The sequence below is a fragment of the Dysidea avara genome, chromosome 8 (genome assembly GCF_963678975.1).
Source record: "Dysidea avara chromosome 8, odDysAvar1.4, whole genome shotgun sequence".
NCBI lineage: Eukaryota > Metazoa > Porifera > Demospongiae > Dictyoceratida > Dysideidae > Dysidea > Dysidea avara.
This window is the reverse complement of record NC_089279.1, coordinates 22,632,810-22,646,660: the sequence shown is the minus strand read 5'-3', so window position 1 is coordinate 22,646,660 and position 13,851 is coordinate 22,632,810. Positions and strand designations below refer to the sequence as shown.

General features: G+C 38.2%; 1 long non-coding RNA gene across 2 annotated transcripts in view; it reads right to left on the bottom strand.

Annotated features, from left to right (window-relative positions):
* Positions 1-9,225: 9,225 nt before the first annotated feature.
* LOC136263378 (uncharacterized) overlaps positions 9,226-13,851 on the bottom strand; it is a 28,582-nt gene continuing 23,956 nt past the window's right edge. Inside the window, exons 1-6 of one of the 2 annotated variants that reach the window (XR_010704606.1) lie at positions 10,062-11,050; positions 9,876-10,016; positions 9,789-9,829; positions 9,644-9,728; positions 9,450-9,589; positions 9,226-9,405 (exon numbers count right to left, since the gene is read on the bottom strand). This is a non-coding gene — a long non-coding RNA (uncharacterized lncRNA). Of the gene's footprint in view, positions 9,406-9,449; positions 9,590-9,643; positions 9,729-9,788; positions 9,830-9,875; positions 10,017-10,061; positions 11,051-13,851 lie in introns of those variants that run through there. The other variant, XR_010704607.1, reaches the window with a different exon arrangement.

Sequence of the window (13,851 nt, the reverse complement as noted above, 5' to 3'; positions counted from 1 at the left end):
AGAATCTCCACGTGTGCAATCAGTGTGTAGGGCTGGCAGCATCCCCAGGTATGTTATGGTACGTATGTGCAGGTGTAGATATTCAGTCAAGTGAATCTATGGAAGCATACAAAAGCCAGGAAGTTTTCTTGCAAATGAAAAGAGCAAACATCAATTGATTGTCCAATATCTGAGAGATGATGGCCAGGTTGTGCATCAGAGTAATTCGGAAACTGACACACTGATTGTTCAATGTGCACTTCAATTTGCAATTGAAGGAAGTAAAGTGTGTTGTAGCTGATGACACTGATGTTCTTGTCCTCCTGCACGATGCACCAGAACATAGCAAGTATATCTTTTCTTTCAGAGGTTGGGAAACATTTGAGCATTGGAAAATTGATGACATTATTGGGCACATAGGTCCTATTGTAACATCATAATTACATCTTCTCTTTTCGCATGCTGGCATGGAGTGGCTGTGATACAACATCTGCGACATTTGAATAGGGTAAAGTTGGCCTAATCAAAAAGAAAATGATGTGCAAATGATTGCAAGAACAATACACTTTCACAACTTGTATGTGCATCTACAAGTTATTCATTAGAAGGAACTTAATGACTAACTTGATCCATTACCATAATGGAGCTAGAAACTAGAAGGATCGAGGCTGTATGCAACTGATGATAACAGACATGGGACTAGCACCAGAAGTCTTAACTTAAATTTGTACAATATGAATGCAGCTTTCTACTGCAAATCCATGTGGTATATAGCAACATTATGCTCTCAGTGTAATCATGGATTAAAGTATGTTGCAGCATGTGGCAGTTGCAGGGGAGAGAGTTGCAGAAGTGCTGAAGAAACTGTTTACAATAATCGGGACAAATATATTTGTTCAGAACTTACATGATAGGCACCTTTTTTATTTCTATAACTAGTCTTATCCTTATTTCATACAGCTAATATTGATTGCAATAAATTTCTTATGAGAAAATATTTTAAGGATCATATGCATTTTTGTTAACCACAAATGACCAGATTTGCAAAAATAGGTCTACCAAATGAATTTAATAAAGAAACCACAACTTAGTGTACAAGGTGAATATCAACCTGAAAATTTCTCCACCTAATAAGTGATGCTGGTGCTCACTACTGATCAAATTTTAAGTCAATACCATTTTCCATTCTGAGGTTATGAGTTGTCAAAGTTGGTAAATTGGATATGTGTGGAAGATCCACTTTCCTGAATCCAGTCACATATGCCTCAATACTAAATTGGCCATAAAAATGTTTTCCCAGGGTGGATTTTAGAGGATTTTGGATATGTTATTCTATGAAAAATTTGCTTTCTAATGATACCAAAATCAGCTTTCTTTGAATTTTTTCTGGGTCCAACCTTAAATCTACCGGACTACTATTGGGTGTGCTAAAGTCTTATGCAATACTGAATTTGAGGTTTGAGGGGATTCTTTTTCATACAGAGTTGTGATGGTATAATTGTTAACTTGATTGAGTGGACTTGGATCATTGATGGGGGTCTGTAGAAGGAGCATAATTATGTACAAAGGTGACTTGTAGGGTGTGTAGAATACAAAATGTTAACTTGTATAGATTTAGATTTACTGATTCAGCAGTATAACATTCAAATGGTACTATAAACAGGGGCAGATCTAGGATTTATAAAAGGGGGGGGGGGGGGGGCTAACTCAAGGTACTAATCTCTTGGGTAGAGGTGTGCAAAGCACACTTCCCAGCATGCAAGGCATGCTGGAACTAGGTTGGTCTGGGGGCATGCCCCCCCAGGAAATTTTTGAAAAATAGATGCTAAAATACTGCAATTTGGAGAAATTTCCGCATAAAATTCATAATATTTTCTGCCTGTAGATATTTTATATACTGCCTTTAGATTATAGGTATGGCTCTTTGAAGCATTTTGTTAATGGAAAAGTTTGGGTAGGTACAGACAACCAAGTACATGATGCACCCCTCTCACAATTGTAGAACACTGAATAGGTGCATGTTAGAATAATAATGTTGAAAGTGGAAAACTTTGAAATTTGAACAATACAAGATTGAATCTGAGAGCATTTTCAATGGAAATTGTGTACTTAAGTATTGCCATACATATTAAATACACAAGTAGATGAATGAAGCCCTTTAAACAGACCAATGCACTTCATTGTATGTATAGGTACAGAAAAATTTGGAAAATTCCATAACAGAACCAACTATATGCCTCCAGTGAATGTTCTATTAGAGTAGTTAGGTGACTGCTCTATTAGAGTATCTCGACCTTGTACACCTCCAATATTGATCTGGGTCCTTGTTGCATAAATTTTAGCATAAATCCACTGATAATACCTTGGAAAGATGTTTATAAGGTGGTTTTATGAGTACTTGTATTATTAGTGATCATATAATTATGCTAAGACAAAATTTCATTATAATACTCAGCATATTGATCAAGTAAAGCCTAAAAGTGAAGGGGGGGGCTTCAGCCCCCAAAGCCCCCCCCCCGGATCCACCCCTGATAAAGACTTGAGTCTTCAATCTTTTCAGTCCACTGATGTTGCAGTGTAATGGTGAACTCTCTGATGATATGTAAGTCCACACAAAAACACCCAAGCTGTGCCAAAAAAATGGTGTGGCCCGAGGTGTGGCCTTTAAAAGCCTGGGTGAAAAAAGTTGTGAAATCCAAGATGGCAGCCAAGAAATAGTTGCTGCAATAATGTTAGTACTAGTAATAGCATGAGTAGCAGTGAAATTTGGGATAAATATTGTATTGGAAATGGGGATAAATTTGGTGGGGTCTATTCTACCGAACGGAACCCAACGGAACGGAACGGAATGATGGACTAAACCACGGAACAGAACGCTTTCTCAAATTGAAGCTTGCAACTTACCATTGCTGAAACTTCCCTTATAAGTTAGCAGTGGCATCTCCAGTGGGTGATTAAACATAAGATAACTTGAAGAATTTTGTGCAGTGTGTGAGGAGCAAATATTTTGGCAGACCGCAAGGAAGGTATATTCTGCAAACATCACTGAAGTGTATGCATGGAGTTATTTATATATTAACAGCTGGTGCAGTGGACTAATGCTGTATTCAATAGTGAGCTGATTTTATCTGTTGCACATTTCAAGGATGTGTCTGACTGCTAGCCTTGAATCAGGCTAAATGCCAAAACTCCTAGATCAGCCAAATCTCTATTATAAGCCGCATGTGAAACCACGCCCGTAGCCACCAGGCAAACGTGATTTGGACCAGGATGTGTGTGTAATTTCAATGTATCTAGTCAGACCTGAAATGGAACACTCACATTAATTACATACCACCTAAGAATCCTAGGATTTCTTAAGTGTAACATTTCACATGCTTCACTTCAAACAAAACAGGTTAAATTTGTTCGTCTATTTTCAAGTGATTCCCAGTCCAGCTGGTCCATGAAATTACAATGGGATCACATGTATTTGTTACAGTGCGGGCTGTCCTGTGTTGGATCTACTCTAGAGTTGAGATTTCAAGGTAGACTCACTGCCAATGTACTGACACTAGTACTGTTGTAGCATGTTTAAGTGGAGGACAAATGAAATAGTAATGCTAGATTATTTATGTATACAAATTTTTCATAATGAAATTGATATCCCATTTTGATTTGTACTTCCACTTTGCAACATATTCAAGAACAAGAAGCTACCACACTTAATCTCCAACCACTGTCATTAATTAACAAAGTTCTCACTAGTCTGTAATTCACCTTACTGTAGTGATTTTATTGATTCATCTGTATGTTTTCTTCATTTTCCTTTGAAGTTGTACCAAGAGTTCATAATAAGGTGGAGAGTGTCTAACTTGAATGCATTCACCAAACACCCTGCTTAAAGTAACACCTCAACCTTATTTCAGAACAAAGGTTTTACCTTCTTCAGAAACACTAATCAACAGTTTTCTATCCCCAGTAAAGATGTTGATTTGATGAAAGGTGAACTTTATGCAGGGTGTTTGTACAGGCCATACTGAGAGTTAGACACTCTCCCCCATACAAATATTATGAACTCTTGGTACAGTATAGGTAAACAAAGATAAGTTTCTCTCCCATCTTATTCTAGGATTTCTATTGACAAGGAAAATTCAATTATTTGTATACAAGCTCAAAATTGGAAAATATAAAGAAAGTGAATTAATATTATACAGTCAGTTTGCTTTTGGATATTTAATGTCTCCAACCACAACAAAAATTCGATGAATCCATGCATCTCATCACTGGTCGTCTGAACATTCTGAAAGTGATACCTCACTCAATCAACCATATATTCTGTTTATTAGACTGAATAAAGTCATGATTACCTAGCCTTTTCATGTCACTAGTAACTTTCTATTTAATTTCTCTGGATATAATCCTCTGAAACTGAAGAAATTGAGTGGTCTTCTAAACTATTTATCTTGTCAAGATAAGCAGAAACAACTGACATCCAATCGGCTACTATATTGTAGTAACATAACTTGCCTTGGTCATGCAATAAATGAATTGAAGAGACATGCTTAATTTATCAGGTAGTAGAACAATCACTTAATTAATGTTTTATAATTATCCTATTCCATTTTCCTGGAGGTTCCACTGATAAAATGCAATTTCAGCAATGATAGCAGCTAGCCAAGCTGCAATTTGATTCAGAAAGCATTCCATTCTGTAAAATAGACCCCATCCAGAATTCAACTCAGTACTCAGGCTGAGATATCTGACAATAGTCCACTACTCTGTTAATGAATCATTGATGTTCACACAATATAGCCTCCTTGGGGTATCTGAATGTTTGCTCCTGCCACACTGCACAAAATTCCTTTAGATTCTGCTTAGACTGAGTTGATTCAGCTTGTCACCATACTTGTTTCCTTTGTAGTGTAGCTATACACATACTGATTTATGCCGATTAGAAAGGCTGGGCCTCAGACTGTACATTCTAAAGTCAAGTAAGTAAAAATAACTCAATAATAAATAAAAAATAAAAATCACAGCCATTTCTTTGCCGCCACCTTGGATTTCACATCTTTTTTCACAATGGCCGTTATGGGGGCCGCACCTTTTTTTACAGTTTGGCTGTTTTTGATTAGATATCACTTCTTGTATACTGCAAAGCCGGCCTATGGCTGGCTTTGGGGCTTTTGTAACCCATGTGTTTTTTTTCTTCACCACAGGAAGAAGAAAAGAACTTAATTAATACTTCAATTATTTTTGATTTTATTAGTAATTATACAAATTAGATACATATATTTATTACATGCAAATTATTTCCCACAGGATACTTTTTTGCAGCTGATCTCTCTACTGGGTGACTTGAAATGTAGCTGAACTATCTACAGGATGGTTTCTTTGTAGCTGAACTCTCTACAAGGTGACCTCTTCTAGCTGGTCTCTCTACAGGATGATTTGTTTCTAGCTGAACTCTCTACAGGTGATTTGTTTGTAGTTAAACTCTCTAAATGGTGGTTTCTTTGTAACTGAACTCTCTATAAGATGACTTCATCTAGCTGAACTCTCTAAAGGGTGATTATTTTGTAGTTGAAATCTCTACAGGGTGATTTTTTTGCAGCTGAACTCTCTCCATGATGGTTTTATTGTAGCTGAACTCTCTACAAGGTTACTTCTTCCAGCTGATCTCTCTACGGGGTGATTTGTTTCTAGCTGAACTCTCTACAGGTGATTTGTTTGCAGCTAAACTCTCTACATGGTGGTTTCTTTGTAGCTGAACTCTCTACATGATGGTTTCTTTGTAGCTGAACACTCTACAAGGTAACTTCTTCTCTATAAGGTGATTTGTTGTAGTTGAATTCTCTACAGGGTGGTTTGTTAGAGGCTGAACTCCCTAATTGGCGGTTTCTTTGTAGCTGAACTATCTACAAGGTAACTTCTTCTAGCTGATCTCTCTTCCGGGTGATTTGTTTGTAGCTGAACTCTCTGCTTGATGGTTTCTTTGTAGCTGAACTCTCTACAAGATGACTTCTTCTAGCTGATCCCTCTACAGGGGGATTTGTTTGTAGCTGAACTCTCTACAAGTGATTTATTTGCAGCTGTGGTGGTTTCTTTGTAGCTGAACTCTCTACAAGGTGACCTCTTCTAGCTGATCTCTCTACAGGGTGATTTGTTTCTAGCTGAACTCTCTACAGGTGATTTTTTGCAGCTAAACTCTCTACATGATGGTTTCTTTGTAGCTGAACTCTTTACAAGGTGACTTCTTCTAGCTGAACTCTCTACGGGATAATTTCTTTGTAGCTGAACTCTCTACATGATGGTTTCTTTGTAGCTGAACTCTAAACAAGGTAACTTCTTCTAGCTGATCTTTCTACTGGGTGATTTGTTTGTAACTGAAGTTTCTACAGGGTGATTTGTTTGCAGCTGAACTCTCTACATGGTGGTTTCTTTGTTGCTGAACTCTGTACAAGGTGAATTCTTCAAGCTGATCTCTCTAAAGGGTAATTTGTTTGTAACTGAACTCTGTACAAGGTGCGTTTTTGTAGGTGATCTCACTGCAGGTTGATTTGTTTGTAGCTGAACTCACTAAAGGGTGATTTGCTTGTAGCTGAACTCCTTGCATTGTGTCTAGTTTCTAGCTGATCTCTCTACAGGGTGATTTGTTTGTAGCTGATCTCTCTACAGGTTGATTTGTGTGTAGCTGATCTCTTTGCAGGTTGATTTATTGTAGCCGATCTCTCTACAGGGTAATTTGTTTGTAGCTGAACTGTCTATAAGGTGATTTGTTTGTAGCCGTTCTCTCTGCAGGTTGATTTGTTTTAGCTGAACTCTCTACAGGGTGATTTGCTTGTAGCTGAACTCCTTGCATTGTGTCTAGTTTCTAGTTGATGTCTCTACAGGGTGATTTTTTGTAGCTGAACTCTCTACAGGGTGATTTGTTTCTAGCTTAATAATATCTCTCTACAAGTTGATTTGTGTGTAACTGATCTCTCTACAAGCTGATTTGTTTGTAGCTGATCTCTCTGAAGGTTGAATTGTTTCTAGCTGATCTCTCTACAAGTTGATTTGTTTATTGCTGATCGCTCTAAAGGTTGATTTGTTTGTAGCTGAACTCTCTGCAAAGTGTTTTGTCTGTAGTTGGTCTCTCTACAATGTGGTTTTTTGTAGCTGACCTCTCTTCAGGGTGATTTGTTTCTAGCTGATCTCTCTACAGGGTAATTTGTTTGTAGCTTATCTTCTACAAGTTGATTTGTGTGTGGCTGATCTCTCTACAGGGTAATTTGTTTGTAGCTGAACTCTCTATAAGGTGATTTGTTTGTAGCTGATCTCTCTGCAGGTTGATTTGTTTTAGCTAAACTCTCTACAGGGTGATTTGCTTGTAGCTGAACTCCTTACATTGACAATGTGTCTAGTTTCTAGCTGACCTCTCTACAGGGTGATTTGTTTGTAGCTGATCTCTCTACAAGGTGATTTGTTTGCAGCTGAACTCTCTACATGGTAGTTTCTTTGTAGCTGAACTCTCTACAATGTAATTCTTCTAGCTGAACTCTCTACAGGGTGACTTCTTCTAGTTGATGTCTCTACAAGATGACTTGTTTCTAACCGAACTCTCTACAGGGTGATCTCAGATCTGTTCATAGTGGAACTTTCTAGTGGGAGATTTGTTTGCAGCTGAACCCTCTACACGATGGTTTCTTTGCAACTGAACTCTCTACAAGGTAACTTCTTCTAGCTGATCTCTCTGCAGGGCAATTTGTTTGTAGCTGAATTCTCTACAGGGTGATTTGTTTGCAGCTGAACTCCCTACATGATGGTTTCTTTGTAGCTGAACTCTCTATTAGGTACCTTCTTCTAGCTGATCTGACTACAGGGTGACTTGTTTGTAGCTGAAGTCCCTACAGAATAACTTGCAATGTAATATAATTCTATAATGGAGTAAATTATAAACGTAGCTGAATGCTCTATTAGGGTGACTGTTCTATTATAGTATCTCGATCTCGCATATGCTACACGTAGTTGGCTTTGGAATCATAACTCAGTGGTTTGTAATCCGATTCTTCTGTACTACTACAAGGACTTTCTATGATAATTATTCCAGCTACACACCGATTTTCAGCTCACTGCTCTAAGCGGTTTGCCTGGTAGGCGTGAAAACTTAGTTTTTTATTCATAAAAATCGATCGCGTAATTTTGACACAGGTTGGGTTTTGTGTCATATCTCGATGGCCTTAAGCTGGATTCCTTTCAAACCACAAAAAGGCACTCCTACGATAGTTACTCCATCTACATAACAATTTTCAGCTCATTCCTTCAAGCGGTTTACCCTGTGGGCGTGACAGACCTTCGACCTAATTTTACGCAAATAATCGGTCATAACTCCGTGAATGTTCATCGGATTCCTTCCTAACTTGGTACTGAGATTCGCCTTAATGAGCTCTTTACGTGTGCCAAATTTCAGCCCGATTGAAGCATGCATTCGTGTTTTATGGCGAATTTTGCAAAGTGCGCGAAAAGAAGAAGAAATAGAAGAAGAAAATGAAGGGAAAAAAACCAAACTTTGGCCGCTCGTATCTCGGAAATGGCTGGAGCGATTTTCTTCAAATTTGGAGTGTGGACTCCCCTACCTAGCCGGCACTTCTGTAGCAACTTTGGTTTCAATCGGATAAGGAATTACGGAGCTACAAAGGTGTGAAAATCGCATTTACTTTCTTCCTGTAAACATACTCACGGTGTTGCGCGCCGGATTCTTGGGCCGCACGACACACTACCGTGTGTCTTGATACTCGCTGCATATACGCATGCTGTGCATTAGCGTTGCTATGTACGCAATTTGTCACTATGTACTAAACAAGCGTCAACACTAATTGGCGCTACATTGTTAACATAAATTCTAGCCAATGAAATTGCAATTACAACTTTTTCACTGCTACCAGTGAAATACGGCATAAATTTCACTGCTACTATTGAGACTTTTGTATGGGCAGTGAAACAGGTATGTTATTAATGCTAATAAATTTTTAACTCACGTCTAATAATGGCATCATCAAATTGTGTTTAGTGATGAGTGTAGCAAGTTGACTCCATTTATCTAAGTGCATGGGGGTAGAACTACAGTGGTTATGTAGTCATTGGCCACACTGTTAAAACAGTTGGCTGCATATCACACCAAAGTGTGTATGATATTCCTCCTCACACTGAGCACACCATTCTCTGTGTGTATTACTGACCATTTTACCTAATTTATGTATCGCACACCGTTATTGTGGTATGATCTGTATCCATTTAAATACTGTACAATTAGAAATGTACATTTTGAAATATCATCAATTACAATTATTGTTCCAGGGTTTCGAGTCTTGTTAATCCAGCAGAAATCAATAATGTGAAGATGAACGGTAACCATGGGAACTGCAACCATCAGTTTCTCCTATTTCTGTAACCAATGTTGCAAGTCTATAGGGTAGTATGATACTGAAACCAATAAAGAATGTTCTTACCACAGTTGTCAGTAATAAACATCCTTCAGCAGCAACGTATAATTCCGTCAATAAGTATTTTATATATTGTACAGTACATACATATGGACATACCTCAATAATGTCTATATAACTGCACCAAATCAGTTATAGTGTTCCGACTGTGAATTCAAGTTGAGAATACATTACACATTATTATATTTTACAATTTTTACCATGTTTGGTAGTCTGACCATCAATTCTGTAGCAGTACATACTTGTATCAGTCTATCACTGCATGCTATGTCGATGTCACTGCAACTACAAAGGATAGAGTAAGACCATTGATGAACTCGGCCTCAGAGAGACTTTTGTACGTACCATCACTCTATCCTGTCACTGCTGCTTCTCTGCCACCTTGTCTACATGAAAACTATAAGCTAAAGCAAGTAGCACAATGTTACCAACCTGTCATCCATCACGCCGAGCCGGCGGAGTCCAGCAAATGTGAATGGCTACTCGACTTAGGCATATAATCGGCTTTGGCATAGTAGGCACTAGCACAAACGAACCATCAGCACATGGACGACAAATAAAGTCCGTAGTTGCCTACAAAGGTAACAGTTAAACAATTACAGAAAACAGTGAACAAACCCCAGCTGGTATTCATTAGTCGATGCCGGCGTAGCTCCGACCGTCTTTCACCACCACCGGCCATGAAGCAACCAGACTTTTAGCAGCCTCGCTCTTTGCGTAGGTAGTTACACAAACTTTTACTTCAACGGTTGTTAACAGAAGCAGCTGCCTCAAAGTACCGTTGCCTAGTTATGACATCCTCACGTGAGTGATATGGTGATAATTAAATAGAACTTTTTGGATGGAACGTTTAACCTGGTCTAATTTGATGACTGCTTAAACATCTTTGCGTCTGTTTCCTGACCATATATCTAACTTCATCGTAAGCCGAGGGATAGTGTGATATATAATGTAGTGTGTCGTACAGTATCTCCGAGTGTCAGATGTCCTCAAGTTGGATGTCCTGTATGCTTTACTTATCAGTGTAGCAACCACTTGGAAGTCGCTTGCACAGAGCTTATATACAGAGCAGAGACTACCACTAAGAATGATAAATGCATCACAAAGAAGTTTACTACAGGTATAGCTATACAGTATTCATACAGTATTTTAAGAATTTTCATCCTGATCATTGTGGCTACCTTAATGCAGATAAAGGTTTGCCATCAGGACTGCCCAGAAGCAATACAGGCCCAACAGTACACACCTCAAACAAGCTGAGACCTGCCCCAGTTGCCCCCCTCTCTGGGTGACTCGGTTTATCATGAAATACATCACCAAGCTCAACAGTGGTTGTCCTAAACCATAATGTCTGAACAAGAGAATTAGCTATCTAATATTTTGCTTAGTTTTTGCATGCCAGATGGGAGTGCCATGCATAATACTTCTGTGAACACCTGGAATGAATGGTCTGCAACTTCTTTGAAATTTCACACAGCTTTGAAATGTTGTTGAAATTCTGATCTGAAATCTTGTATATTTCTTGTATACATACTTCCATATATGCAGCATCGTGTGTGCTATGCCCTGTGTCCTTGTGACTCTTGTACACACCTAGAGATTTGAGGTGTGAAATTTTACCTTCTGAAGAATTTCCAAATACTGAACGTCTTGTGGTCCAACTTTTCTGAATATTTTGCTTTTGATATATCATTGCCATGTTTGGTATCTTGCTAGATATAACGTTTGATATCTTGTATAGGATTTTTTTCTAGTTGCAGATCCTTTGACTTGGAATATTACATTACCGTATTGTTGTGTGCTAAAAAATAATGTACTAATCTTGTCAGCCATCTTGTGTGATCAGCTTGGTAATGTATTAGTCATTGTTGACAGTACAGCTATTTAACAAACCATAAACACCTTCCTTTGCCAGCACTTTTGAGAGCTCTGTGTAGGGAAATCAAGTATTCCCATAGCATTTTCAAACTTTGTACAAACAGACTGTTAACTATATAGTTTGTTGCATTTAGAATGGGAAGAATATTTGTCATCATATAGTGCACAGTGGGTCTGCCAACATTTGCATGGGCAGTGGTCACAGAATGTACAACAATGACCAGATGGTTTATTACCCCAAAAACTGTATGGGATGTAAGACTACATTTGGCTATAGGCCAACATTACCTTGTTTCTGTCACTGTGCAACGAAACCATTGGACAGTATACATCAAAAATTGTTCTCAACGTGTTTTAGTCAACTAACGTAATCCCATGTTACTAATAAGTGCATACAAATATCCTGTAGTGATTCACATAGAATGAAATGACCAACATTAATTATTCTTGGTCCAGGAATATAGCTATAGTACACTAACACAACAGAATTACTCTCCTTGCACTTGCTTGTGCATATCCAGCAATGAATATATACTACTCTGGTGAACGATCAGCTTATTACCAAACATGGGAGGAATTATGTATAGCGCAGATTTTATTTGTGTTTCGTCTTCCAGTTGTATTGGTAGGAAATAACATGCACGTTAGAGATTTTGCAGGGAATTTTCACATAATATGTACGCAGACATTGTGAGTGAATGTAGCTACATACCAAAACCCACAATACATTACAAAATTCATAGCTACATGTCAACTCTCAATATTATACATATTTGCTAGATATAGCCACTTGTTACAATGGCTTTTTAGCATATCCCAGTAAAACTTCTAGCTTTGTGCTTTTAAAAATCAATGTAAAATCCTCAATCCACTAGTCAGTGCAGTGCATACATGGCTAAGGAATGTGTACTGCAAAACCTTAGGGTTTGCAGTACACATTCCGCCCCAATAGTGGAACACAGACTGCTGTTGCACCTTACATACATACTGTACCTATATACAAGGATATTAACAGCAAGCAACTTAATATGGAAGGGCACTGTACACATCGTGGTTTAGTGTACCAGACTAACTGATATCTTTCTACCAAACACTACAGGATTGCATTTGATTCCTTCATTTTTTAATTTTGCTGAGGTCCAAACATCAATGGCTTCTTGTGCTGCATGGCTTGTTTTATGTTCTATTTCAATCACACAAACTGTATGCATGTCAAGATTTAACAAAATGATTTCCCTCTTTCCTTTGCACGCTGTTTCATAACTAGCAACCTCTGCAGAACTTATAATGGGATAAAGTATCCATAATTTTGTATCGCACCATTTATATTTGAGATATCGCACTTATAATGGACGTATTGCACCTCTTACATATATTTGAGAGTAAGTGGATTGATTGTAGTGGCACTTTTCAGCTGTACTTCATTTGTAAAGAGTAGAACATACTGCTGAAAACAGAATAAAATTTTGACACAGTAATTGATAGTTATAGTGAATGTACAAATACACAATTAGTACTACTGCCACAGGTATTTTTACTTTGACATGACATGCCAGAATGCTATAATATATCATATAAATACATAGTTATCATGAACCACGATAGTGGGTTCATAATAGGGATCACAGTGGAATTTTTGAAAATCCTAATAGAGCAGTCACCTAAAACCAGCCTTAGAAAGCAGACTCGAGCACAAAACAATACTCATATGGCTTATTATCAAACACTGAACTCAGACAAATGATGATATAGCAGTAAAAATGGTCTAGACGAAATTTAGAAACATTCAAAAATTGCGAATTTTACACAAATTGTTCATATTATTTATTTTGTTTCACTCGTGTACAGTCCAAGGCTTCCATTTTTTCGTGATAGCTAAAAACTACACAGCCTTACTCACTGAGTCCTTCCGCATGTTCATGACCCATTAATTAACCCGTACTCCACAGATCGCTAACCGGCCTCCACCTCGATAAATTTCCAAGTTCTTCACCATTGCCTGCTGTTCCGTATACGGAAGAAGCCGTAGAAGAACAAAATTACGGAATCTTGTGTGCTCAGGGATGCGTATCAAGGGGGTGTCACTCAGGCTCTTGCTGTAGGTCGATCTGCGACCGCGGTCAAACTCTAATTCAACGGTCAAGGCCACTACATAGCTCTTACAGTGGGTCAAGGGTCAAGACGATATGGAAGGTTCGAAACCCACAATCGAAAACTATACGTAGCTATTATCAAGTTTACGGGATTATACGTAACTCACAAGAAGTAAGGATCTCTAAGAAGATGTTTTAAAGCTCCAACAGGCATTTCGCCGTAATTATAATGATCTTTCTCTCCCAGCCGCTGGTAGCACGCACTAAGAAAATATTATACTAGGTTACAAGCGCAGGTGCGTATAGGAAAATCGAGAAATAAGTGCAGGTCAAAAGTTTGACAAGAAACGCTCAAGTCACAGGACAAAGACGATAAACGCTGCAAGTCAAGGGTCAAGGTGAAATTTTCCCCGGTCAAGACTTTGACCGCGGTCGCA